The 21,514-nt window shown below is 44.9% G+C and overlaps 14 non-coding genes across 14 annotated transcripts; all 14 read right to left on the bottom strand.

Annotated features, from left to right (window-relative positions):
* Positions 1-3,443: 3,443 nt before the first annotated feature.
* Positions 3,444-3,634, bottom strand: LOC141198226 (U2 spliceosomal RNA). The gene has a single exon (XR_012270184.1). It is a non-coding gene; the product is annotated as a U2 spliceosomal RNA (small nuclear RNA).
* A 1,115-nt stretch (positions 3,635-4,749) lies between these two features.
* LOC141198224 (U2 spliceosomal RNA) lies at positions 4,750-4,940 on the bottom strand. Its single transcript, XR_012270183.1, has one exon. It is a non-coding gene; the product is annotated as a U2 spliceosomal RNA (small nuclear RNA).
* A 1,115-nt stretch (positions 4,941-6,055) lies between these two features.
* LOC141198222 (U2 spliceosomal RNA) lies at positions 6,056-6,246 on the bottom strand. The gene has a single exon (XR_012270181.1). It is a non-coding gene; the product is annotated as a U2 spliceosomal RNA (small nuclear RNA).
* Positions 6,247-7,361: 1,115 nt separating this feature from the next.
* Positions 7,362-7,552, bottom strand: LOC141198221 (U2 spliceosomal RNA). Its single transcript, XR_012270180.1, has one exon. It is a non-coding gene; the product is annotated as a U2 spliceosomal RNA (small nuclear RNA).
* A 1,071-nt stretch (positions 7,553-8,623) lies between these two features.
* LOC141198220 (U2 spliceosomal RNA) lies at positions 8,624-8,814 on the bottom strand. Its single transcript, XR_012270179.1, has one exon. It is a non-coding gene; the product is annotated as a U2 spliceosomal RNA (small nuclear RNA).
* Positions 8,815-9,929: 1,115 nt separating this feature from the next.
* Positions 9,930-10,120, bottom strand: LOC141198219 (U2 spliceosomal RNA). The gene has a single exon (XR_012270178.1). It is a non-coding gene; the product is annotated as a U2 spliceosomal RNA (small nuclear RNA).
* Positions 10,121-11,235: 1,115 nt separating this feature from the next.
* LOC141198218 (U2 spliceosomal RNA) lies at positions 11,236-11,426 on the bottom strand. The gene has a single exon (XR_012270177.1). It is a non-coding gene; the product is annotated as a U2 spliceosomal RNA (small nuclear RNA).
* A 1,115-nt stretch (positions 11,427-12,541) lies between these two features.
* LOC141198217 (U2 spliceosomal RNA) lies at positions 12,542-12,732 on the bottom strand. The gene has a single exon (XR_012270176.1). It is a non-coding gene; the product is annotated as a U2 spliceosomal RNA (small nuclear RNA).
* Positions 12,733-13,847: 1,115 nt separating this feature from the next.
* LOC141198216 (U2 spliceosomal RNA) lies at positions 13,848-14,038 on the bottom strand. Its single transcript, XR_012270175.1, has one exon. It is a non-coding gene; the product is annotated as a U2 spliceosomal RNA (small nuclear RNA).
* A 1,115-nt stretch (positions 14,039-15,153) lies between these two features.
* Positions 15,154-15,344, bottom strand: LOC141198215 (U2 spliceosomal RNA). The gene has a single exon (XR_012270174.1). It is a non-coding gene; the product is annotated as a U2 spliceosomal RNA (small nuclear RNA).
* Positions 15,345-16,459: 1,115 nt separating this feature from the next.
* Positions 16,460-16,650, bottom strand: LOC141198214 (U2 spliceosomal RNA). Its single transcript, XR_012270173.1, has one exon. It is a non-coding gene; the product is annotated as a U2 spliceosomal RNA (small nuclear RNA).
* Positions 16,651-17,765: 1,115 nt separating this feature from the next.
* On the bottom strand, positions 17,766-17,956 carry LOC141198213 (U2 spliceosomal RNA). The gene has a single exon (XR_012270172.1). It is a non-coding gene; the product is annotated as a U2 spliceosomal RNA (small nuclear RNA).
* A 1,112-nt stretch (positions 17,957-19,068) lies between these two features.
* On the bottom strand, positions 19,069-19,259 carry LOC141198458 (U2 spliceosomal RNA). The gene has a single exon (XR_012270408.1). It is a non-coding gene; the product is annotated as a U2 spliceosomal RNA (small nuclear RNA).
* A 1,115-nt stretch (positions 19,260-20,374) lies between these two features.
* Positions 20,375-20,565, bottom strand: LOC141198211 (U2 spliceosomal RNA). Its single transcript, XR_012270170.1, has one exon. It is a non-coding gene; the product is annotated as a U2 spliceosomal RNA (small nuclear RNA).
* Positions 20,566-21,514: the final 949 nt, after the last annotated feature.

The following is a 21,514-nucleotide window of genomic DNA, read 5'->3' as shown; positions in this document are numbered from 1 at the left end:
CATTTTTATGCTTACACCATTCTTCATACCGCCTTTCATACTCCTTTCTCACATCTTCATTCTCTAACAGTTTAACATTTAACTTCCACAATCCTCTCCCAAACACTCCATCAACTTTTATATCCAACTCACACAACATACACACATGATCTGAAAAAAGAACGTTTTCCTGCCTATAATTAACAGAAACCATATTTTTAGAAATAAAACAATAATCCAATCTGGATTGTACCCTACCACTCTCAGAAAAGAAAGTGTTCAACAAAGGATTCATGTTACACACGCGCTGCATATCACACAACCCAAAATCATTCACTAACTCCAATAATGCTTTCCCAGACACATCCACATTCACTCTCCCCACATCACAGTTCATATCACCCACAATTACCACAGGTATTCTTCCTGGAACAAAAAGCTTAATTTTTTCAAATAAATTTTTGCGCTCATTTTTTTCAACTGGCGCATAAACATTAATAACACAAAACTTTACATTCTTGTATACAAAATTAGCAAGGATACATCTCCCCACCTCAATAACCAAATAATCACTCAAAACAACCTCCCTTCCTTTAACCAAAATACCCACACCATCATTCTTATTACATGCACTCCCCGACCACACAGACGCTCCATAAGACCATTCATCCCCTTTCACACCATCCACTACCCCACATTCTTGTAAACAAAAAATAGATGCATTTTGCATAGCTAAAAACTCAAAAATAGCAGCTCTTCTTACTTTACTTTTAAACACTCTTACGTTTTGGGACACTATGGTAAATCCCATAATACTTCTACTCCTTCACCAATTACACAAAGAAATAGCCTTTGGCCTAAACCAAAGCTCACAAGAGGACAAAAAGAAAAAACATTTACAATATTATATGGTGACACTATCCAGCACCACCACTATCCTCCTCCGCCATCAGAACAGAACAGCTGGTTTCCGACCCGCTGGCTTCACCAGCCACACTCCTCATTCTGGCAGTTCTGATCTTCCTCTGAGGCTCACTAAAATCTGCATCATCACTGCCCCCACCATCCTCCCTACGACTCTTCTTTGCACCCCTATCATCCTCCGAAGAAAAATCTTCAATGTTTTCAGGACCCGAAGGGTGTTCAGGACTGTCGGGTTCCGAGATTTGCACTTCACATCCTGTTGCGTCCATTGCCTCTCCAAAAGTCATCATCTCAGGCAGCTCTGCTTCCACCACTTTCCTAGATATTCTCGCAGACACTGCCTTTTTCTCCACCTTTGCCACTTCCCTCCAGAACTCCTTTTCTTCCCTCCGCTTCTTCCTCATTTCTTCAGCAGAAGAAGAACATGGTCTCAGGGACACCTCCTCTGGCGCCGTAGAGGGAGAGGCTCTACCAGTTTCCCGCCTCCTTCCCTCTCTCTCCTCCCTCTCCAATCTTTCCAGCACTTTCAGTGCGCTTGCCATCTGCCTCCTCTCCAGCTCCTCCTCCTTCTGTTCTTTATCAGAACGTCTAGGTGCACTCATAGGACAGTCCTTATACATGTGATCACTACTCCCACAGACATCACAGGACTTGGCCTCTGGACACTGGTTGGCCATATGCCCCTCCTTTCTGCAATTTCGGCAACACTGCCCTTTAAGGCATGTTACCATGGTATGTCCGAAAGAAAAGCATCTACGGCAAAACATGGGCTGGCCTGGGTAAAAGAGGAAACCTCTATGGCCTGCAACGGAAAAATTTGATGGAGGGTGTCTAAAGCCCCCCACACTGTCAGGATCCCTTTTCAATTTCACACGGAATTTATACTGACAGTTAAAGATTCCTAGACAATTGACTTGCTTCACTCCCTTCCGCACATATTCACAGTAGCGAGAGAGGAAGCACTCCAGCAGCTCAGGGTCTGTAAAAGGGTTATAGACAGTCACAGTCACCTCCTTTTCTTGCAGACCAAACAAAGGTTCCCATCTAACTCCTTCCAAGCAGGGGTCACTAGAGTGACCACGGAGCCATTCAAAGACATTAAGGCAAACATCCTGGTCCATAAAGGTAACGTCATAATTACCTTGACGTGAAAATTCGTTGACACTGAAGATCTCAGAACGTCTTGCTCCAGCTTTGCCTTCAACGATGTCTTGGACAATGAAAACCACGTTGTTCTTGTTCTGGTCAGATGGATCCACGGACAAACGGATGGTGTTCTTCACAAAAGACATCTTGGATTCTGTCGGTATGGAATACCACAGGAAAAAGCAGAAAATCCTCCACAAAAGGGTCCGGATTCCTCCAGGAGACTCGCACCAATCAAGGTACAGTCATACGATCGCAGCCAAAAGGCCGAGAAGCGATAACCAGAATTGGTTTCAAACTACGGAGCCACCCAAGGATCCTAAAAAGTCCATTTGTGGAGATGAGCTCCTGGACTCCCGTTAAGAAGACATGTTGTCAACCTCTAGATCCCTTACATGCCTGCACTTTTCGGCTTGCTGCTGCTGCAATCCACGCGTTTTAGATCTGCATAACTCCACCTCTTTAAACACAGCACCTTCACCCCCTGCTGTTCCCACCCGCCTCAACACCGTTGGAAGGGAGGAGAACCAATTAAGGCGGGGGGTGGGGTGGAACGAGCAGCTGTCTACCCTTAGCAGGAGGGCTCCTGATTACATACCTCTCCTGCTGCTGCTGCTGCTGGCTGTCCAGCAGCAGACTGAAGGTGGCTGCTGCTGTGCACAGGTATATAAAGGCTCAGAGCCTATTATGACACGCGCAGCCAGCGTTCCATTGCCACATTCCATCTACTGCAGGCAGGATACCTGGCTGGCTGAATGTCGCTGAGAAGGTCACAGAGACCGCCATAAGCAACAGTTTAACAGAATGCCACAGACTAATCAACCAAACTTTTTGGGTTGGGTTCTCTTTTATAGTCTGCAGGCATTAAATGAAAGAAGTCAGTGTTCCAGCAGAAGGAGACAACGTTTCAGAAAAGGCATTGTAGCAAACCAAAAAAGAAATTTTAAGCGCAGCAGAGTAACCAGCGCACATACCTGTTAGCTCAGGTGAGTTTAAAAGGCTGCTGTTGATAACAAGGGCATTTGCTAAATAGATGGTGTGTGTGCAACAATATACTGAAAGGTCAATTATATTGTGCAGCTTATCTCACCACCTGTAGTTATTTAGGTGAAAGCTCCAAAATACTTGCCTAATATGTCTGTTTATCCAAAAGGAAGTAAAAAGGGAGAGCTAGAAAGATAGCATTGCATCACATTACATGGCAATGCAATGCACAGTTGCTGAAGTTGAACCAAAATGAGCTTGTAATCTGGCTTCTGCAACTTTGAACATGAAAAATCCAATGAGGAGAAGAAAAGCAGAGCCAAAGAGTCCATCCCAAAATCCGACAAACAAGCAAAATGAACAAAAAACATTGAATTCAATTCTTTCTGATTTTAGAAACTGCATTAAAGAAGGGGTGCACCGGTCCTGGAGATACTGCAATACCAGGTCAATGCGTGGAGTGGACAGAGCAAGCTCTTTTTCCATCTCCCTGTTCTAAAAATCCATTTAATATATGGTCCCCAGATAGGGGACGTATCAGATATTAAACTGATAAGAACAGATACTACACTTGATCTTAGCCAAAAGGCCGAGAAGCGATAACCAGAATTGGTTTCAAACTACGGAGCCACCCAAGGATCCTGAAAAGTCCATTTGTGGAGATGAGCTCCTGGACTCCCGTTAAGAAGACATGTTGTCAACCTCTAGATCCCTTACATGCCTGCACTTTTCGGCTTGCTGCTGCTGCAATCCACGCGTTTTAGATCTGCATAACTCCACCTCTTTAAACACAGCACCTTCACCCCCTGCTGTTCCCACCCGCCTCAACACCGTTGGAAGGGAGGAGAACCAATTAAGGCGGGGGGTGGGGTGGAACGAGCAGCTGTCTACCCTTAGCAGGAGGGCTCCTGATTACATACCTCTCCTGCTGCTGCTGCTGCTGGCTGTCCAGCAGCAGACTGAAGGTGGCTGCTGCTGTGCACAGGTATATAAAGGCTCAGAGCCTATTATGACACGCGCAGCCAGCGTTCCATTGCCACATTCCATCTACTGCAGGCAGGATACCTGGCTGGCTGAATGTCGCTGAGAAGCTCACAGAGACCGCCATAAGCAACAGTTTAACAGAATGCCACAGACTAATCAACCAAACTTTTTGGGTTGGGTTCTCTTTTATAGTCTGCAGGCATTAAATGAAAGAAGTCAGTGTTCCAGCAGAAGGAGACAACGTTTCAGAAAAGGCATTGTAGCAAACCAAAAAAGAAATTTTAAGCGCAGCAGAGTAACCAGCGCACATACCTGTTAGCTCAGGTGAGTTTAAAAGGCTGCTGTTGATAACAAGGGCATTTGCTAAATAGATGGTGTGTGTGCAACAATATACTGAAAGGTCAATTATATTGTGCAGCTTATCTCACCACCTGTAGTTATTTAGGTGAAAGCTCCAAAATGCTTGCCTAATATGTCTGTTTATCCAAAAGGAAGTAAAAAGGGAGAGCTAGAAAGATAGCATTGCATCACATTACATGGCAATGCAATGCACAGTTGCTGAAGTTGAACCAAAATGAGCTTGTAATCTGGCTTCTGCAACTTTGAACATGAAAAATCCAATGAGGAGAAGAAAAGCAGAGCCAAAGAGTCCATCCCAAAATCCGACAAACAAGCAAAATGAACAAAAAACATTGAATTCAATTCTTTCTGATTTTAGAAACTGCATTAAAGAAGGGGTGCACCGGTCCTGGAGATACTGCAATACCAGGTCAATGCGTGGAGTGGACAGAGCAAGCTCTTTTTCCATCTCCCTGTTCTAAAAATCCATTTAATATATGGTCCCCAGATAGGGGACGTATCAGATATTAAACTGATAAGAACAGATACTACACTTGATCTTAGCCAAAAGGCCGAGAAGCGATAACCAGAATTGGTTTCAAACTACGGAGCCACCCAAGGATCCTAAAAAGTCCATTTGTGGAGATGAGCTCCTGGACTCCCGTTAAGAAGACATGTTGTCAACCTCTAGATCCCTTACATGCCTGCACTTTTCGGCTTGCTGCTGCTGCAATCCACGCGTTTTAGATCTGCATAACTCCACCTCTTTAAACACAGCACCTTCACCCCCTGCTGTTCCCACCCGCCTCAACACCGTTGGAAGGGAGGAGAACCAATTAAGGCGGGGGGTGGGGTGGAACGAGCAGCTGTCTACCCTTAGCAGGAGGGCTCCTGATTACATACCTCTCCTGCTGCTGCTGCTGCTGGCTGTCCAGCAGCAGACTGAAGGTGGCTGCTGCTGTGCACAGGTATATAAAGGCTCAGAGCCTATTATGACACGCGCAGCCAGCGTTCCATTGCCACATTCCATCTACTGCAGGCAGGATACCTGGCTGGCTGAATGTCGCTGAGAAGCTCACAGAGACCGCCATAAGCAACAGTTTAACAGAATGCCACAGACTAATCAACCAAACTTTTTGGGTTGGGTTCTCTTTTATAGTCTGCAGGCATTAAATGAAAGAAGTCAGTGTTCCAGCAGAAGGAGACAACGTTTCAGAAAAGGCATTGTAGCAAACCAAAAAAGAAATTTTAAGCGCAGCAGAGTAACCAGCGCACATACCTGTTAGCTCAGGTGAGTTTAAAAGGCTGCTGTTGATAACAAGGGCATTTGCTAAATAGGTGGTGTGTGTGCAACAATATACTGAAAGGTCAATTATATTGTGCAGCTTATCTCACCACCTGTAGTTATTTAGGTGAAAGCTCAAAAATGTTTGCCTAATATGTCTGTTTATCCAAAAGGAAGTAAAAAGGGAGAGCTAGAAAGATAGCATTGCATCACATTACATGGCAATGCAATGCACAGTTGCTGAAGTTGAACCAAAATGAGCTTGTAATCTGGCTTCTGCAACTTTGAACATGAAAAATCCAATGAGGAGAAGAAAAGCAGAGCCAAAGAGTCCATCCCAAAATCCGACAAACAAGCAAAATGAACAAAAAACATTGAATTCAATTCTTTCTGATTTTAGAAACTGCATTAAAGAAGGGGTGCACCGGTCCTGGAGATACTGCAATACCAGGTCAATGCGTGGAGTGGACAGAGCAAGCTCTTTTTCCATCTCCCTGTTCTAAAAATCCATTTAATATATGGTCCCCAGATAGGGGACGTATCAGATATTAAACTGATAAGAACAGATACTACACTTGATCTTAGCCAAAAGGCCGAGAAGCGATAACCAGAATTGGTTTCAAACTACGGAGCCACCCAAGGATCCTAAAAAGTCCATTTGTGGAGATGAGCTCCTGGACTCCCGTTAAGAAGACATGTTGTCAACCTCTAGATCCCTTACATGCCTGCACTTTTCGGCTTGCTGCTGCTGCAATCCACGCGTTTTAGATCTGCATAACTCCACCTCTTTAAACACAGCACCTTCACCCCCTGCTGTTCCCACCCGCCTCAACACCGTTGGAAGGGAGGAGAACCAATTAAGGCGGGGGGTGGGGTGGAACGAGCAGCTGTCTACCCTTAGCAGGAGGGCTCCTGATTACATACCTCTCCTGCTGCTGCTGCTGCTGGCTGTCCAGCAGCAGACTGAAGGTGGCTGCTGCTGTGCACAGGTATATAAATGCTCAGAGCCTATTATGACACGCGCAGCCAGCGTTCCATTGCCACATTCCATCTACTGCAGGCAGGATACCTGGCTGGCTGAATGTCGCTGAGAAGCTCACAGAGACCGCCATAAGCAACAGTTTAACAGAATGCCACAGACTAATCAACCAAACTTTTTGGGTTGGGTTCTCTTTTATAGTCTGCAGGCATTAAATGAAAGAAGTCAGTGTTCCAGCAGAAGGAGACAACGTTTCAGAAAAGGCATTGTAGCAAACCAAAAAAGAAATTTTAAGCGCAGCAGAGTAACCAGCGCACATACCTGTTAGCTCAGGTGAGTTTAAAAGGCTGCTGTTGATAACAAGGGCATTTGCTAAATAGGTGGTGTGTGTGCAACAATATACTGAAAGGTCAATTATATTGTGCAGCTTATCTCACCACCTGTAGTTATTTAGGTGAAAGCTCCAAAATGCTTGCCTAATATGTCTGTTTATCCAAAAGGAAGTAAAAAGGGAGAGCTAGAAAGATAGCATTGCATCACATTACATGGCAATGCAATGCACAGTTGCTGAAGTTGAACCAAAATGAGCTTGTAATCTGGCTTCTGCAACTTTGAACATGAAAAATCCAATGAGGAGAAGAAAAGCAGAGCCAAAGAGTCCATCCCAAAATCCGACAAACAAGCAAAATGAACAAAAAACATTGAATTCAATTCTTTCTGATTTTAGAAACTGCATTAAAGAAGGGGTGCACCGGTCCTGGAGATACTGCAATACCAGGTCAATGCGTGGAGTGGACAGAGCAAGCTCTTTTTCCATCTCCCTGTTCTAAAAATCCATTTAATATATGGTCCCCAGATAGGGGACGTATCAGATATTAAACTGATAAGAACAGATACTACACTTGATCTTAGCCAAAAGGCCGAGAAGCGATAACCAGAATTGGTTTCAAACTACGGAGCCACCCAAGGATCCTAAAAAGTCCATTTGTGGAGATGAGCTCCTGGACTCCCGTTAAGAAGACATGTTGTCAACCTCTAGATCCCTTACATGCCTGCACTTTTCGGCTTGCTGCTGCTGCAATCCACGCGTTTTAGATCTGCATAACTCCACCTCTTTAAACACAGCACCTTCACCCCCTGCTGTTCCCACCCGCCTCAACACCGTTGGAAGGGAGGAGAACCAATTAAGGCGGGGGGTGGGGTGGAACGAGCAGCTGTCTACCCTTAGCAGGAGGGCTCCTGATTACATACCTCTCCTGCTGCTGCTGCTAGGTATATAAAGGCTCAGAGCCTATTATGACACGCGCAGCCAGCGTTCCATTGCCACATTCCATCTACTGCAGGCAGGATACCTGGCTGGCTGAATGTCGCTGAGAAGCTCACAGAGACCGCCATAAGCAACAGTTTAACAGAATGCCACAGACTAATCAACCAAACTTTTTGGGTTGGGTTCTCTTTTATAGTCTGCAGGCATTAAATGAAAGAAGTCAGTGTTCCAGCAGAAGGAGACAACGTTTCAGAAAAGGCATTGTAGCAAACCAAAAAAGAAATTTTAAGCGCAGCAGAGTAACCAGCGCACATACCTGTTAGCTCAGGTGAGTTTAAAAGGCTGCTGTTGATAACAAGGGCATTTGCTAAATAGATGGTGTGTGTGCAACAATATACTGAAAGGTCAATTATATTGTGCAGCTTATCTCACCACCTGTAGTTATTTAGGTGAAAGCTCCAAAATGCTTGCCTAATATGTCTGTTTATCCAAAAGGAAGTAAAAAGGGAGAGCTAGAAAGATAGCATTGCATCACATTACATGGCAATGCAATGCACAGTTGCTGAAGTTGAACCAAAATGAGCTTGTAATCTGGCTTCTGCAACTTTGAACATGAAAAATCCAATGAGGAGAAGAAAAGCAGAGCCAAAGAGTCCATCCCAAAATCCGACAAACAAGCAAAATGAACAAAAAACATTGAATTCAATTCTTTCTGATTTTAGAAACTGCATTAAAGAAGGGGTGCACCGGTCCTGGAGATACTGCAATACCAGGTCAATGCGTGGAGTGGACAGAGCAAGCTCTTTTTCCATCTCCCTGTTCTAAAAATCCATTTAATATATGGTCCCCAGATAGGGGACGTATCAGATATTAAACTGATAAGAACAGATACTACACTTGATCTTAGCCAAAAGGCCGAGAAGCGATAACCAGAATTGGTTTCAAACTACGGAGCCACCCAAGGATCCTAAAAAGTCCATTTGTGGAGATGAGCTCCTGGACTCCCGTTAAGAAGACATGTTGTCAACCTCTAGATCCCTTACATGCCTGCACTTTTCGGCTTGCTGCTGCTGCAATCCACGCGTTTTAGATCTGCATAACTCCACCTCTTTAAACACAGCACCTTCACCCCCTGCTGTTCCCTCCCGCCTCAACACCGTTGGAAGGGAGGAGAACCAATTAAGGCGGGGGGTGGGGTGGAACGAGCAGCTGTCTACCCTTAGCAGGAGGGCTCCTGATTACATACCTCTCCTGCTGCTGCTGCTGCTGGCTGTCCAGCAGCAGACTGAAGGTGGCTGCTGCTGTGCACAGGTATATAAAGGCTCAGAGCCTATTATGACACGCGCAGCCAGCGTTCCATTGCCACATTCCATCTACTGCAGGCAGGATACCTGGCTGGCTGAATGTCGCTGAGAAGCTCACAGAGACCGCCATAAGCAACAGTTTAACAGAATGCCACAGACTAATCAACCAAACTTTTTGGGTTGGGTTCTCTTTTATAGTCTGCAGGCATTAAATGAAAGAAGTCAGTGTTCCAGCAGAAGGAGACAACGTTTCAGAAAAGGCATTGTAGCAAACCAAAAAAGAAATTTTAAGCGCAGCAGAGTAACCAGCGCACATACCTGTTAGCTCAGGTGAGTTTAAAAGGCTGCTGTTGATAACAAGGGCATTTGCTAAATAGATGGTGTGTGTGCAACAATATACTGAAAGGTCAATTATATTGTGCAGCTTATCTCACCACCTGTAGTTATTTAGGTGAAAGCTCCAAAATGCTTGCCTAATATGTCTGTTTATCCAAAAGGAAGTAAAAAGGGAGAGCTAGAAAGATAGCATTGCATCACATTACATGGCAATGCAATGCACAGTTGCTGAAGTTGAACCAAAATGAGCTTGTAATCTGGCTTCTGCAACTTTGAACATGAAAAATCCAATGAGGAGAAGAAAAGCAGAGCCAAAGAGTCCATCCCAAAATCCGACAAACAAGCAAAATGAACAAAAAACATTGAATTCAATTCTTTCTGATTTTAGAAACTGCATTAAAGAAGGGGTGCACCGGTCCTGGAGATACTGCAATACCAGGTCAATGCGTGGAGTGGACAGAGCAAGCTCTTTTTCCATCTCCCTGTTCTAAAAATCCATTTAATATATGGTCCCCAGATAGGGGACGTATCAGATATTAAACTGATAAGAACAGATACTACACTTGATCTTAGCCAAAAGGCCGAGAAGCGATAACCAGAATTGGTTTCAAACTACGGAGCCACCCAAGGATCCTAAAAAGTCCATTTGTGGAGATGAGCTCCTGGACTCCCGTTAAGAAGACATGTTGTCAACCTCTAGATCCCTTACATGCCTGCACTTTTCGGCTTGCTGCTGCTGCAATCCACGCGTTTTAAATCTGCATAACTCCACCTCTTTAAACACAGCACCTTCACCCCCTGCTGTTCCCACCCGCCTCAACACCGTTGGAAGGGAGGAGAACCAATTAAGGCGGGGGGTGGGGTGGAACGAGCAGCTGTCTACCCTTAGCAGGAGGGCTCCTGATTACATACCTCTCCTGCTGCTGCTGCTGCTGGCTGTCCAGCAGCAGACTGAAGGTGGCTGCTGCTGTGCACAGGTATATAAAGGCTCAGAGCCTATTATGACACACGCAGCCAGCGTTCCATTGCCACATTCCATCTACTGCAGGCAGGATACCTGGCTGGCTGAATGTCGCTGAGAAGCTCACAGAGACCGCCATAAGCAACAGTTTAACAGAATGCCACAGACTAATCAACCAAACTTTTTGGGTTGGGTTCTCTTTTATAGTCTGCAGGCATTAAATGAAAGAAGTCAGTGTTCCAGCAGAAGGAGACAACGTTTCAGAAAAGGCATTGTAGCAAACCAAAAAAGAAATTTTAAGCGCAGCAGAGTAACCAGCGCACATACCTGTTAGCTCAGGTGAGTTTAAAAGGCTGCTGTTGATAACAAGGGCATTTGCTAAATAGATGGTGTGTGTGCAACAATATACTGAAAGGTCAATTATATTGTGCAGCTTATCTCACCACCTGTAGTTATTTAGGTGAAAGCTCCAAAATGCTTGCCTAATATGTCTGTTTATCCAAAAGGAAGTAAAAAGGGAGAGCTAGAAAGATAGCATTGCATCACATTACATGGCAATGCAATGCACAGTTGCTGAAGTTGAACCAAAATGAGCTTGTAATCTGGCTTCTGCAACTTTGAACATGAAAAATCCAATGAGGAGAAGAAAAGCAGAGCCAAAGAGTCCATCCCAAAATCCGACAAACAAGCAAAATGAACAAAAAACATTGAATTCAATTCTTTCTGATTTTAGAAACTGCATTAAAGAAGGGGTGCACCGGTCCTGGAGATACTGCAATACCAGGTCAATGCGTGGAGTGGACAGAGCAAGCTCTTTTTCCATCTCCCTGTTCTAAAAATCCATTTAATATATGGTCCCCAGATAGGGGACGTATCAGATATTAAACTGATAAGAACAGATACTACACTTGATCTTAGCCAAAAGGCCGAGAAGCGATAACCAGAATTGGTTTCAAACTACGGAGCCACCCAAGGATCCTAAAAAGTCCATTTGTGGAGATGAGCTCCTGGACTCCCGTTAAGAAGACATGTTGTCAACCTCTAGATCCCTTACATGCCTGCACTTTTCGGCTTGCTGCTGCTGCAATCCACGCGTTTTAGATCTGCATAACTCCACCTCTTTAAACACAGCACCTTCACCCCCTGCTGTTCCCACCCGCCTCAACACCGTTGGAAGGGAGGAGAACCAATTAAGGCGGGGGGTGGGGTGGAACGAGCAGCTGTCTACCCTTAGCAGGAGGGCTCCTGATTACATACCTCTCCTGCTGCTGCTGCTGCTGGCTGTCCAGCAGCAGACTGAAGGTGGCTGCTGCTGTGCACAGGTATATAAAGGCTCAGAGCCTATTATGACACGCGCAGCCAGCGTTCCATTGCCACATTCCATCTACTGCAGGCAGGATACCTGGCTGGCTGAATGTCGCTGAGAAGCTCACAGAGACCGCCATAAGCAACAGTTTAACAGAATGCCACAGACTAATCAACCAAACTTTTTGGGTTGGGTTCTCTTTTATAGTCTGCAGGCATTAAATGAAAGAAGTCAGTGTTCCAGCAGAAGGAGACAACGTTTCAGAAAAGGCATTGTAGCAAACCAAAAAAGAAATTTTAAGCGCAGCAGAGTAACCAGCGCACATACCTGTTAGCTCAGGTGAGTTTAAAAGGCTGCTGTTGATAACAAGGGCATTTGCTAAATAGATGGTGTGTGTGCAACAATATACTGAAAGGTCAATTATATTGTGCAGCTTATCTCACCACCTGTAGTTATTTAGGTGAAAGCTCCAAAATGCTTGCCTAATATGTCTGTTTATCCAAAAGGAAGTAAAAAGGGAGAGCTAGAAAGATAGCATTGCATCACATTACATGGCAATGCAATGCACAGTTGCTGAAGTTGAACCAAAATGAGCTTGTAATCTGGCTTCTGCAACTTTGAACATGAAAAATCCAATGAGGAGAAGAAAAGCAGAGCCAAAGAGTCCATCCCAAAATCCGACAAACAAGCAAAATGAACAAAAAACATTGAATTCAATTCTTTCTGATTTTAGAAACTGCATTAAAGAAGGGGTGCACCGGTCCTGGAGATACTGCAATACCAGGTCAATGCGTGGAGTGGACAGAGCAAGCTCTTTTTCCATCTCCCTGTTCTAAAAATCCATTTAATATATGGTCCCCAGATAGGGGACGTATCAGATATTAAACTGATAAGAACAGATACTACACTTGATCTTAGCCAAAAGGCCGAGAAGCGATAACCAGAATTGGTTTCAAACTACGGAGCCACCCAAGGATCCTAAAAAGTCCATTTGTGGAGATGAGCTCCTGGACTCCCGTTAAGAAGACATGTTGTCAACCTCTAGATCCCTTACATGCCTGCACTTTTCGGCTTGCTGCTGCTGCAATCCACGCGTTTTAAATCTGCATAACTCCACCTCTTTAAACACAGCACCTTCACCCCCTGCTGTTCCCACCCGCCTCAACACCGTTGGAAGGGAGGAGAACCAATTAAGGCGGGGGGTGGGGTGGAACGAGCAGCTGTCTACCCTTAGCAGGAGGGCTCCTGATTACATACCTCTCCTGCTGCTGCTGCTGCTGGCTGTCCAGCAGCAGACTGAAGGTGGCTGCTGCTGTGCACAGGTATATAAAGGCTCAGAGCCTATTATGACACACGCAGCCAGCGTTCCATTGCCACATTCCATCTACTGCAGGCAGGATACCTGGCTGGCTGAATGTCGCTGAGAAGCTCACAGAGACCGCCATAAGCAACAGTTTAACAGAATGCCACAGACTAATCAACCAAACTTTTTGGGTTGGGTTCTCTTTTATAGTCTGCAGGCATTAAATGAAAGAAGTCAGTGTTCCAGCAGAAGGAGACAACGTTTCAGAAAAGGCATTGTAGCAAACCAAAAAAGAAATTTTAAGCGCAGCAGAGTAACCAGCGCACATACCTGTTAGCTCAGGTGAGTTTAAAAGGCTGCTGTTGATAACAAGGGCATTTGCTAAATAGATGGTGTGTGTGCAACAATATACTGAAAGGTCAATTATATTGTGCAGCTTATCTCACCACCTGTAGTTATTTAGGTGAAAGCTCCAAAATGCTTGCCTAATATGTCTGTTTATCCAAAAGGAAGTAAAAAGGGAGAGCTAGAAAGATAGCATTGCATCACATTACATGGCAATGCAATGCACAGTTGCTGAAGTTGAACCAAAATGAGCTTGTAATCTGGCTTCTGCAACTTTGAACATGAAAAATCCAATGAGGAGAAGAAAAGCAGAGCCAAAGAGTCCATCCCAAAATCCGACAAACAAGCAAAATGAACAAAAAACATTGAATTCAATTCTTTCTGATTTTAGAAACTGCATTAAAGAAGGGGTGCACCGGTCCTGGAGATACTGCAATACCAGGTCAATGCGTGGAGTGGACAGAGCAAGCTCTTTTTCCATCTCCCTGTTCTAAAAATCCATTTAATATATGGTCCCCAGATAGGGGACGTATCAGATATTAAACTGATAAGAACAGATACTACACTTGATCTTAGCCAAAAGGCCGAGAAGCGATAACCAGAATTGGTTTCAAACTACGGAGCCACCCAAGGATCCTAAAAAGTCCATTTGTGGAGATGAGCTCCTGGACTCCCGTTAAGAAGACATGTTGTCAACCTCTAGATCCCTTACATGCCTGCACTTTTCGGCTTGCTGCTGCTGCAATCCACGCGTTTTAGATCTGCATAACTCCACCTCTTTAAACACAGCACCTTCACCCCCTGCTGTTCCCACCCGCCTCAACACCGTTGGAAGGGAGGAGAACCAATTAAGGCGGGGGGTGGGGTGGAACGAGCAGCTGTCTACCCTTAGCAGGAGGGCTCCTGATTACATACCTCTCCTGCTGCTGCTGCTGCTGGCTGTCCAGCAGCAGACTGAAGGTGGCTGCTGCTGTGCACAGGTATATAAAGGCTCAGAGCCTATTATGACACGCGCAGCCAGCGTTCCATTGCCACATTCCATCTACTGCAGGCAGGATACCTGGCTGGCTGAATGTCGCTGAGAAGCTCACAGAGACCGCCATAAGCAACAGTTTAACAGAATGCCACAGACTAATCAACCAAACTTTTTGGGTTGGGTTCTCTTTTATAGTCTGCAGGCATTAAATGAAAGAAGTCAGTGTTCCAGCAGAAGGAGACAACGTTTCAGAAAAGGCATTGTAGCAAACCAAAAAAGAAATTTTAAGCGCAGCAGAGTAACCAGCGCACATACCTGTTAGCTCAGGTGAGTTTAAAAGGCTGCTGTTGATAACAAGGGCATTTGCTAAATAGATGGTGTGTGTGCAACAATATACTGAAAGGTCAATTATATTGTGCAGCTTATCTCACCACCTGTAGTTATTTAGGTGAAAGCTCCAAAATGCTTGCCTAATATGTCTGTTTATCCAAAAGGAAGTAAAAAGGGAGAGCTAGAAAGATAGCATTGCATCACATTACATGGCAATGCAATGCACAGTTGCTGAAGTTGAACCAAAATGAGCTTGTAATCTGGCTTCTGCAACTTTGAACATGAAAAATCCAATGAGGAGAGGAAAAGCAAAGCCAAAGAGTCCATCCCAAAATCCGACAAACAAGCAAAATGAACAAAAAACATTGAATTCAATTCTTTCTGATTTTAGAAACTGCATTAAAGAAGGGGTGCACCGGTCCTGGAGATACTGCAATACCAGGTCAATGCGTGGAGTGGACAGAGCAAGCTCTTTTTCCATCTCCCTGTTCTAAAAATCCATTTAATATATGGTCCCCAGATAGGGGACGTATCAGATATTAAACTGATAAGAACAGATACTACACTTGATCTTAGCCAAAAGGCCGAGAAGCGATAACCAGAATTGGTTTCAAACTACGGAGCCACCCAAGGATCCTGAAAAGTCCATTTGTGGAGATGAGCTCCTGGACTCCCGTTAAGAAGACATGTTGTCAACCTCTAGATCCCTTACATGCCTGCACTTTTCGGCTTGCTGCTGCTGCAATCCACGCGTTTTAGATCTGCATAACTCCACCTCTTTAAACACAGCACCTTCACCCCCTGCTGTTCCCACCCGCCTCAACACCGTTGGAAGGGAGGAGAACCAATTAAGGCGGGGGGTGGGGTGGAACGAGCAGCTGTCTACCCTTAGCAGGAGGGCTCCTGATTACATACCTCTCCTGCTGCTGCTGCTGCTGGCTGTCCAGCAGCAGACTGAAGGTGGCTGCTGCTGTGCACAGGTATATAAAGGCTCAGAGCCTATTATGACACGCGCAGCCAGCGTTCCATTGCCACATTCCATCTACTGCAGGCAGGATACCTGGCTGGCTGAATGTCGCTGAGAAGCTCACAGAGACCGCCATAAGCAACAGTTTAACAGAATGCCACAGACTAATCAACCAAACTTTTTGGGTTGGGTTCTCTTTTATAGTCTGCAGGCATTAAATGAAAGAAGTCAGTGTTCCAGCAGAAGGAGACAACGTTTCAGAAAAGGCATTGTAGCAAACCAAAAAAGAAATTTTAAGCGCAGCAGAGTAACCAGCGCACATACCTGTTAGCTCAGGTGAGTTTAAAAGGCTGCTGTTGATAACAAGGGCATTTGCTAAATAGATGGTGTGTGTGCAACAATATACTGAAAGGTCAATTATATTGTGCAGCTTATCTCACCACCTGTAGTTATTTAGGTGAAAGCTCCAAAATGCTTGCCTAATATGTCTGTTTATCCAAAAGGAAGTAAAAAGGGAGAGCTAGAAAGATAGCATTGCATCACATTACATGGCAATGCAATGCACAGTTGCTGAAGTTGAACCAAAATGAGCTTGTAATCTGGCTTCTGCAACTTTGAACATGAAAAATCCAATGAGGAGAAGAAAAGCAAAGCCAAAGAGTCCATCCCAAAATCCGACAAACAAGCAAAATGAACAAAAAACATTGAATTCAATTCTTTCTGATTTTAGAAACTGCATTAAAGAAGGGGTGCACCGGTCCTGGAGATACTGCAATACCAGGTCAATGCGTGGAGTGGACAGAGCAAGCTCTTTTTCCATCTCCCTGTTCTAAAAATCCATTTAATATATGGTCCCCAGATAGGGGACGTATCAGATATTAAACTGATAAGAACAGATACTACACTTGATCTTAGCCAAAAGGCCGAGAAGCGATAACCAGAATTGGTTTCAAACTACGGAGCCACCCAAGGATCCTGAAAAGTCCATTTGTGGAGATGAGCTCCTGGACTCCCGTTAAGAAGACATGTTGTCAACCTCTAGATCCCTTACATGCCTGCACTTTTCGGCTTGCTGCTGCTGCAATCCACGCATTTTAGATCTGCATAACTCCACCTCTTTAAACACAGCACCTTCACCCCCTGCTGTTCCCACCCGCCTCAACACCGTTGGAAGGGAGGAGAACCAATTAAGGCGGGGGGTGGGGTGGAACGAGCAGCTGTCTACCCTTAGCAGGAGGGCTCCTGATTACATACCTCTCCTGCTGCTGCTGCTGCTGGCTGTCCAGCAGCAGACTGAAGGTGGCTGCTGCTGTGCACAGGTATATAAAGGCTCAGAGCCTATTATGACACGCGCAGCCAGCGTTCCATTGCCACATTCCATCTACTGCAGGCAGGATACCTGGCTGGCTGAATGTCGCTGAGAAGCTCACAGAGACCGCCATAAGCAACAGTTTAACAGAATGCCACAGACTAATCAACCAAACTTTTTGGGTTGGGTTCTCTTTTATAGTCTGCAGGCATTAAATGAAAGAAGTCAGTGTTCCAGCAGAAGGAGACAACGTTTCAGAAAAGGCATTGTAGCAAACCAAAAAAGAAATTTTAAGCGCAGCAGAGTAACCAGCGCACATACCTGTTAGCTCAGGTGAGTTTAAAAGGCTGCTGTTGATAACAAGGGCATTTGCTAAATAGATGGTGTGTGTGCAACAATATACTGAAAGGTCAATTATATTGTGCAGCTTATCTCACCACCTGTAGTTATTTAGGTGAAAGCTCCAAAATGCTTGCCTAATATGTCTGTTTATCCAAAAGGAAGTAAAAAGGGAGAGCTAGAAAGATAGCATTGCATCACATTACATGGCAATGCAATGCACAGTTGCTGAAGTTGAACCAAAATGAGCTTGTAATCTGGCTTCTGCAACTTTGAACATGAAAAATCCAATGAGGAGAAGAAAAGCAAAGCCAAAGAGTCCATCCCAAAATCCGACAAACAAGCAAAATGAACAAAAAACATTGAATTCAATTCTTTCTGATTTTAGAAACTGCATTAAAGAAGGGGTGCACCGGTCCTGGAGATACTGCAATACCAGGTCAATGCGTGGAGTGGACAGAGCAAGCTCTTTTTCCATCTCCCTGTTCTAAAAATCCATTTAATATATGGTCCCCAGATAGGGGACGTATCAGATATTAAACTGATAAGAACAGATACTACACTTGATCTTAGCCAAAAGGCCGAGAAGCGATAACCAGAATTGGTTTCAAACTACGGAGCCACCCAAGGATCCTGAAAAGTCCATTTGTGGAGATGAGCTCCTGGACTCCCGTTAAGAAGACATGTTGTCAACCTCTAGATCCCTTACATGCCTGCACTTTTCGGCTTGCTGCTGCTGCAATCCACGCGTTTTAGATCTGCATAACTCCACCTCTTTAAACACAGCACCTTCACCCCCTGCTGTTGCCACCCGCCTCAACACCGTTGGAAGGGAGGAGAACCAATTAAGGCGGGGGGTGTGGTGGAACGAGCAGCTGTCTACCCTTAGCAGGAGGGCTCCTGATTACATACCTCTCCTGCTGCTGCTGCTGGCTGTCCAGCAGCAGACTGAAGGTGGCTGCTGCTGTGCACAGGTATATAAAGGCTCAGAGCCTATTATGACACGCGCAGCCAGCGTTCCATTGCCACATTCCATCTACTGCAGGCAGGATACCTGGCTGGCTGAATGTCGCTGAGAAGCTCACAGAGACCGCCATAAGCAACAGTTTAACAGAATGCCACAGACTAATCAACCAAACTTTTTGGGTTGGGTTCTCTTTTATAGTCTGCAGGCATTAAATGAAAGAAGTCAGTGTTCCAGCAGAAGGAGACAACGTTTCAGAAAAGGCATTGTAGCAAACCAAAAAAGAAATTTTAAGCGCAGCAGAGTAACCAGCGCACATACCTGTTAGCTCAGGTGAGTTTAAAAGGCTGCTGTTGATAACAAGGGCATTTGCTAAATAGATGGTGTGTGTGCAACAATATACTGAAAGGTCAATTATATTGTGCAGCTTATCTCACCACCTGTAGTTATTTAGGTGAAAGCTCCAAAATGCTTGCCTAATATGTCTGTTTATCCAAAAGGAAGTAAAAAGGGAGAGCTAGAAAGATAGCATTGCATCACATTACATGGCAATGCAATGCACAGTTGCTGAAGTTGAACCAAAATGAGCTTGTAATCTGGCTTCTGCAACTTTGAACATGAAAAATCCAATGAGGAGAAGAAAAGCAAAGCCAAAGAGTCCATCCCAAAATCCGACAAACAAGCAAAATGAACAAAAAACATTGAATTCAATTCTTTCTGATTTTAGAAACTGCATTAAAGAAGGGGTGCACCGGTCCTGGAGATACTGCAATACCAGGTCAATGCGTGGAGTGGACAGAGCAAGCTCTTTTTCCATCTCCCTGTTCTAAAAATCCATTTAATATATGGTCCCCAGATAGGAGACGTATCAGATATTAAACTGATAAGAACAGATACTACACTTGATCTTAGCCAAAAGGCCGAGAAGCGATAACCAGAATTGGTTTCAAACTAGGGAGCCACCCAAGGATCCTGAAAAGTCCATTTGTGGAGATGAGCTCCTGGACTCCCGTTAAGAAGACATGTTGTCAACCTCTAGATCCCTTACATGCCTGCACTTTTCGGCTTGCTGCTGCTGCGATCCACGCGTTTTAGATCTGCATAACTCCACCTCTTTAAACACAGCACCTTCACCCCCTGCTGTTCCCACCCGCCTCAACACCGTTGGAAGGGAGGAGAACCAATTAAGGCGGGGGGTGGGGTGGAACGAGCAGCTGTCTACCCTTAGCAGGAGGGCTCCTGATTACATACCTCTCCTGCTGCTGCTGCTGCTGGCTGTCCAGCAGCAGACTGAAGGTGGCTGCTGCTGTGCACAGGTATATAAAGGCTCAGAGCCTATTATGACACGCGCAGCCAGCGTTCCATTGCCACATTCCATCTACTGCAGGCAGGATACCTGGCTGGCTGAATGTCGCTGAGAAGCTCACAGAGACCGCCATAAGCAACAGTTTAACAGAATGCCACAGACTAATCAACCAAACTTTTTGGGTTGGGTTCTCTTTTATAGTCTGCAGGCATTAAATGAAAGAAGTCAGTGTTCCAGCAGAAGGAGACAACGTTTCAGAAAAGGCATTGTAGCAAACCAAAAAAGAAATTTTAAGCGCAGCAGAGTAACCAGCGCACATACCTGTTAGCTCAGGTGAGTTTAAAAGGCTGCTGTTGATAACAAGGGCATTTGCTAAATAGATGGTGTGTGTGCAACAATATACTGAAAGGTCAATTATATTGTGCAGCTTATCTCACCACCTGTAGTTATTTAGGTGAAAGCTCCAAAATGCTTGCCTAATATGTCTGTTTATCCAAAAGGAAGTAAAAAGGGAGAGCTAGAAAGATAGCATTGCATCACATTACATGGCAATGCAATGCACAGTTGCTGAAGTTGAACCAAAATGAGCTTGTAATCTGGCTTCTGCAACTTTGAACATGAAAAATCCAATGAGGAGAAGAAAAGCAGAGCCAAAGAGTCCATCCCAAAATCCGACAAACAAGCAAAATGAACAAAAAACATTGAATTCAATTCTTTCTGATTTTAGAAACTGCATTAAAGAAGGGGTGCACCGGTCCTGGAGATACTGCAATACCAGGTCAATGCGTGGAGTGGACAGAGCAAGCTCTTTTTCCATCTCCCTGTTCTAAAAATCCATTTAATATATGGTCCCCAGATAGGGGACGTATCAGATATTAAACTGATAAGAACAGATACTACACTTGATCTTAGCCAAAAGGCCGAGAAGCGATAACCAGAATTGGTTTCAAACTACGGAGCCACCCAAGGATCCTAAAAAGTCCATTTGTGGAGATGAGCTCCTGGACTCCCGTTAAGAAGACATGTTGTCAACCTCTAGATCCCTTACATGCCTGCACTTTTCGGCTTGCTGCTGCTGCAATCCACGCGTTTTAGATCTGCATAACTCCACCTCTTTAAACACAGCACCTTCACCCCCTGCTGTTCCCACCCGCCTCAACACCGTTGGAAGGGAGGAGAACCAATTAAGGCGGGGGGTGGGGTGGAACGAGCAGCTGTCTACCCTTAGCAGGAGGGCTCCTGATTACATACCTCTCCTGCTGCTGCTGCTGCTGGCTGTCCAGCAGCAGACTGAAGGTGGCTGCTGCTGTGCACAGGTATATAAAGGCTCAGAGCCTATTATGACACGCGCAGCCAGCGTTCCATTGCCACATTCCATCTACTGCAGGCAGGATACCTGGCTGGCTGAATGTCGCTGAGAAGCTCACAGAGACCGCCATAAGCAACAGTTTAACAGAATGCCACAGACTAATCAACCAAACTTTTTGGGTTGGGTTCTCTTTTATAGTCTGCAGGCATTAAATGAAAGAAGTCAGTGTTCCAGCAGAAGGAGACAACGTTTCAGAAAAGGCATTGTAGCAAACCAAAAAAGAAATTTTAAGCGCAGCAGAGTAACCAGCGCACATACCTGTTAGCTCAGGTGAGTTTAAAAGGCTGCTGTTGATAACAAGGGCATTTGCTAAATAGATGGTGTGTGTGCAACAATATACTGAAAGGTCAATTATATTGTGCAGCTTATCTCACCACCTGTAGTTATTTAGGTGAAAGCTCCAAAATGCTTGCCTAATATGTCTGTTTATCCAAAAGGAAGTAAAAAGGGAGAGCTAGAAAGATAGCATTGCATCACATTACATGGCAATGCAATGCACAGTTGCTGAAGTT

Source organism: Phyllobates terribilis, unplaced genomic scaffold (genome assembly GCF_046119375.1).
Source record: "Phyllobates terribilis strain yellow unplaced genomic scaffold, ASM4611937v1 Scaffold_94__1_contigs__length_6153435, whole genome shotgun sequence".
NCBI lineage: Eukaryota > Metazoa > Chordata > Amphibia > Anura > Dendrobatidae > Phyllobates > Phyllobates terribilis.
This window is presented reverse-complemented; position numbering and strand designations above follow the sequence as displayed.